Source organism: Lagopus muta, chromosome Z (genome assembly GCF_023343835.1).
Source record: "Lagopus muta isolate bLagMut1 chromosome Z, bLagMut1 primary, whole genome shotgun sequence".
Taxonomy (NCBI): domain Eukaryota; kingdom Metazoa; phylum Chordata; class Aves; order Galliformes; family Phasianidae; genus Lagopus; species Lagopus muta.
In genome coordinates, this window is record NC_064472.1 from 4,268,453 (window position 1) to 4,274,725 (window position 6,273).

Below are 6,273 nucleotides of genomic sequence, written 5' to 3' on the forward strand. Positions count from 1 at the left end.
TTTCCAGGAAAATTCAGCTTCCCTTAGGATTTAGGTCAATTTTGCAAGGGATTGCTTAATTTCCTTACTGATTTCCCCCATAAACTTCAGGAAGAACTTTTTCATAAGTTATTTCACCTTTCATATTGGATTTTCAATGTTTCAAAGTTACATGTTCAAATTAGATTTCATAGTGTCTTGAAATTCTTATTTTGTCTTGTTAGCAAAACCCAGACTGCTTTCTCAATAGTTTAGTATACTTCATCTAACAAAAAATTCTGTCTGTTCTCATCTGAGTTTTCAGTGAGGACTGAAATAAAGACTTTTATTTCATTTATTAATGAAATAATTTAATATTTTTATTTATTATAATATTATCATTTATTAATATTATTATTTATTTATTAAGACTCAATGAAGACTTTTTTTTTTCCTAAAAGTAAATTTAGATCAGCTCCAAATACAAATTATGTTCTTCTATTTGCACATGCTTTCTTACTTTATTTCTTACTTTAGAAATCCTATTCTTCCTATTATCTTACTGTGGTGTGATGTCTTTGCTTCTATGTACAGTCTGTTTTTTGGCTCATAATCACACTACTCACTTTACCAAAAGTCTTGTGTAAATTACTATCTTTTGTCATGTTGCCACCTGCCTTTGGTAACTAAATAGGTTCTGGTCTTTCCACTGAGGAATCTTTCCAAAGAAGGAAATGGGAGTATAGGTCATGGCTCTCACTTATCATTCATGCTTTTGACTTCCATCTCCTGTTCACAATCTTGTTGATTAATTTATTTGGGCAGATTTATGTATCTATGTAGATGTGAGCAAAAGGTCATGTGTGGGTGCAACTGCTTGAAGAGGGAATGCAAGATTAGGGATGTATATGAGGAATTTGCTTTTCACGCTACCTTTTAAAACAGTATTATTTGTTTTAAACAAAATCACCTGGGACATGCCTTTGCTGTGAGTTAATTAAAACCATCACTTATGAAAAGATTATGCTATATTTATGTTGTGATCATACTGACAGCGGTTTTGTGAGTTTTCACTGACAGATTTGCTGCCTATGAGGTATTATTTACTCTAATGTGAGAAATGCCCAACCTCAAAAATCACATACTGTTCCATTTTCTTATTGTTATCACAATAAGAATTAATCAAGTTTCTACTTTCCTCTAACAAGTAAATAATTTTATACTTGTCTGACAAACAAATGAACAATAAATAAATAAATAAACCCTCTAGTAGTTGAAGATGATTGCTTGTTTTCCAGACATTGACCATAGTCAACCAAGCAGTGAAAATTAAGCACATTGCAATTGCTGGCAATAACTGAATGGTTTCGCCCCACATTATTCTTCAAAATGAACAGAAAATGTGATTGTAATGGATATTCTCGCTCCAGTGATCTAGGTAACAATATCAAACTTAGATTGCTTCATACAAGTAGTCCATGAATTTCATGAATGTTATAAGTAGTTGGAATAATCTCATCTGCTGAAAACCAGTCTTGCTAATACAGACAAACTAACAGAAGCTTATTGAGTGCGTGGAGGGACGGAAAAAAGTACTGTAAGCCTGAGCATGGAATACCTAAATACAACTCTACTGTGTGATGTGGGATACTTTCGTGTAACTAGAATTTCTACCTGAAATAAGAACTCCTACTAAAAGCCTGCAAGTTTCCCACAGTAATTTGAAAGTGCAATACTCTACAAGTACAAATGCATGCTACACTCTCTTGACTAGATGATCAAAGTAACGTACAGATAAACAATCTTAACTGTGAAGAAGTTCTCAATTCTTGGAGGTTTACTGGAGCGATATACATATGACTTCACCTTTGCCACGAAAACTATGAATTAAAAGTAAAGACAGAGAAATTAGGAGCACAAATGATGACTGTTTTCCTGTTGAAACTTGTTTGTGATTTGACAGGAGGTGACTGGATTCTTTAGTCTTTTTCCCTGTTTTCCATATCATCGTTATGCACCTTAATGCATTTTTGGTATTGTATTTAAGGTGGGTTATTTATTGTGCATTCTATTATTTCACACCTTTAAAACATTCTGTTAGTCTTTATAATATAATATAATCTTTTTCTACTGAGTGGCAACTTATCCCCAAAACTCCTGTTCTTATAAGAGATCTAGTGGAGAACAGACCGAAGTTAAACACTTAGTAAAAACATTACTGGAACATGTTCCATGAAAATATAATGGTCTGGAATTGAAGTGTAGTAAGGTAATTTTTTTTCATCTAAACTATGAGAACTGATTTGGACACTTGCTAGGTGACAGATATCACAAATGACATGGAATTTACTTGCATTCTATCCAGATGCCAACAGGACACCAGGAACATATTAATATACATGTATGTGAATGTACAACAAAGTCTCATCAAATTCTACATGGTACTTGCTGAGGCCCTGAGTGTTCACAGATTTTTGACAGATAGACGCTGATCTCATTCATGTATATATTCTAGTGTTTTACTGTCAGCTCAGTACTTTTTCAGTAATTTATCTATCTACTAGGATGAACACATTTTCTGTTTACATAAGTGCTTTTACATGGCTTGGAAGAAGGAAAATGAACTGGGCCATTCAATTACAACATTTTCTGCTTCCTTTCTGTTCATCTCCACTGCATCTAAATGCACTTACTGTATTTTGATACAAATTTACCAACTAGTGCCTTTTACCTCTGGTTATTTTTATAGCACTTAGCTTAAGCTCAGTGCTTTATCTGTGTTTCTGAAAGTAATCATAGAGCAACTTTAATCTCATCTGAAACTTAGCAAAGATATGCTCTTTTTTGTTGTTGTTGTTCAGTATTTTCATTAAAAGCATTCCTAATTGCAACGCAAAGATGTGTTTGTTTGTGTGCACTTATGCATGCACCCAATTTTACCCACCAGTATTTCTACTGTGATTACCATACACCACACCTTGTTTTTCACCTTTATAAGTGAAGTTATCCATAGGTTATCTTTTCTCCCTTTTTACTCTGCTTACTCATGTGTTCATGAGGAAGACACACAATGAGCTAGCTGCAAGAGGTCCAGGAGGCTCCTGGAATCAATTGATGATAACTTTCTGGTCCAGGTATTGGACAGACCAACCAGAGGTGAAGCATTGCTAGACCCACTGCTCACCAGTGTGGAGGAGATCATTAAAGGTGTTAAGGTAGGAGGCAGCCTGGGCTGCAGTGACCATGCCTGGCAAAGAGTGTGATCAGGACCCTGAACTTCAGAAAAGAGAACTTTAAGCTGTTCAAGGAACTGTTGGCCAAAATCCCCTCAGATGCTGTCCTTAAAGACAAAGATGTTGAGGAGAGCTGACTACTCTTCAATGATGCCATTCTGCCCCTCTGAATAAGAAAGCAGGCAGAGGAGGTAGGATACCAGCTTGGCTCTGCAAGGACTGTCTGGATGAGGACCTGCAAGATATGGTTTAGTGCTTGTGGTAGAGATGGTAATGGGAGGACAGTCGGACTAGATGATCTTGCAGGTCATTTCTAACCTTACACTTCTATGATTCTATGACCTGCTGAGCACACTCAGGGCACAGAAAAGTGCATACAAACTCTGGAAACAAGGGCGTGTCACCTGGGAAGAATACAGGGATGCCATCCAGACTTGCAGATGTGGGATCAGAAAAGCCAAGGTGCAGACAAAACTGAATTTGGCAAGGGATGTGAAAACCAGTATGAAGATATTTACAGGTACATTGTCCTTTTGGATGGGCCAAAATGAGTGTACTTCCTTCAGTAAATGTAAAAGGAGAAATGGCTTTAATGGGCAAAGAGAAGGCTGAGGTCTGAATGAGTTCTTTGCCTCTGTCTTCACTGGCAGCAAGGATTTTAATATTTCTCACGTCCCTGAGCCCTGCATCCCTAAACCTCTAGATGGGGACCAGGGTGATAAATCCCCTCCCACTGTGAGGGCAGAGCAGGTCTGAGACTGCCTCATGAGACTGAATGTGTAAAGTCTATGGGGACAGATGGCGTGCATCCCAGGTTTTTGAAGAAGCTGGCTGAGGAGGTTGCTGAGCTGCTCTCCATCATATTTGAGAAGTTGTGGCTGTCAGGTGAGGTCCTGGATGACTGGAGGAAGGGTCACATCACTCCCATTTACAAGAAAGGGAGCAAGAAGGACCTGGGGAACTACAGGCTGGTGAGTCTCACCTCTGTGCCTGGGAAGATCATGGAACACATCATCCTGGATAATATGCTTGATCACATGAGGATAGCATATGTGATCCGAGACAGCCAGCATGGCTTCACCAGAGGAAGGTCATGCTTGACCAATCTGGTGGCCTTCGATGATGGAGTGATGGCATTGGTGGACGAAGGAAAAGCAACCAATGTCATTTACCTGGACATGAGCAAGGCCTTTGACATGATCCCCCACCACATCCTTGGATCCCCCACCATCCCAAATTGGAGGGATGTGGATTTGATGGGTGGATCACTCAATGGATAAGATATTGGTTAAAAGGCCGCAGAGGGTAGTCAGGTGGTCAGCAGTGATTCTATGTCCAGAGGCCAGTAACAAGCGGCGTCCGCCAGGGCTCTGTCTTGGGACTGGTGCTCTTTAACATCTTTATCATGACATCAATGATGGAATCGAGTGCATCCTCAGCAAGTTTGCTGATGAGACCAAGCTGAGTGGTGCGGTTGACACAGTGGAAGGAAGGGATGCCATTCAGAGGGACTTCAACGTGCTTGAAAGATGAGCCCAGGTGAACCTGAAGAGGTTCAACACAGAAAAGTGCAGAGTTTTGCACTTGGGCTGGAGGAATCCCTGGCATCTATACAGACTGGAAAGAGCAGTCTTTGAGAGCAGGCCTGCAGAGAAGGACCTGGTCGTCCTGATGGATGAAAAACTGAACATGAGCCAGCAGTGTGCTCTTGCAGCTCAGAAAGCAAATGGTATGCTGGGCCCTAGCAGAGGATAGGTGGCCAGCAGGGACAGGGAGGTGATTGTCCCTCTCTACTCTGCTCTTGTGAGGCCCCATCTGTGATACTGTGTTCAGGTCTGGAGTCCCCAGTACAAGAAAGAGAGAGAGCTTTTGGAGAGGGTCCAGAGGAGAGCCACAGAGGTGATTAGGGGACTGGAGCACTTCCTCTAAGAAGACAGGCTGAGGGAGCTGGCCTTGTCCAACCCAGAGAGAAGAAGGTTGGAAGGTAACCTAATTACAGCCTTTTAGTACCTAAAGGGAGTCTATAAACAGGAGGGGAATCAACTATTTGAAACAATTTGAAAGGGTAGATAACACCAGGACAAGAGGAAATGGTTTTAAGTTGAGGGAGGGAAGAATTAGGTTGGACGTCAGGGGGAAGTTCTTTACAGAGAGAGTGGTGAGGTGCTGGAACTGATTTGCGGAAACAAACTCTCTAACCCATGTAAGGTTAAAAGAGCAGATATGTCTTTATTTCAGCGCTGCAACACACACTGGGTGCAAGGGAGATTGCTCCTCTGCACACCAAAGAGTGGGGTCCTGTTACATTTATAAGCCAAGCCATACATATTCAATAGCGTTACCCAAGATCCATTGGCATATTAATTGCTTTTCCAGGAATTCATTTACATACTGTCCCTCCCCAGGGCATGTGCATTAGTTTCCATTGGGATTAAGTCAGATGTCTTCCTCGCCATGACCTTTTGACCCTTGTTCCAGTTCTGAGCTCCTTTCCCGCCTTGCATGCCTCAGCAGTTTCTCATCCTGCTTATCTTCCCCATCCATTGCTTTCTTAGGGGCCCCTTTCTACTGATTTGAGAAGGCTCCCAAAAGGTTAAACTAAGCAATAAATTAGTCTTGAGGTAGCAAGAGGTTAAACTAAACAACAAATGCTTCTAAGCTATAAATCCCTCTAAGTGATGCTATTTGTGAATTCCCTTTGAGTTAACAAAATTAAGAGATGTTATGGACCCCTTACATATTGTATTCTACAGCTCACCATCTCAGAACAGACTGCCCAGAGTGGTTGTGGATGGCCATGCTGCTTCTCCCTTCTCTTCCCCCCCACTGCTTTTGTCTTGGACCTTCAAACGTTGTGCAACAGGATGCTGCTGGAACCTGGTGGTGTCTATCCCTGCTTTACGCAACTCTTGCTTCTTTCATATCTTTTCTATCGCCTGATTAGGATTTGTAATAAACTGGTTGGACTAACATATGAACCATTGTTTCTTAACCTCAAGTCGGGTATACAGACATTAAAAGAACCTCATCTCCCTCCTATAAATTGGAGTGAGGCACACTGAAATTGCAAAGTTACAAGTTC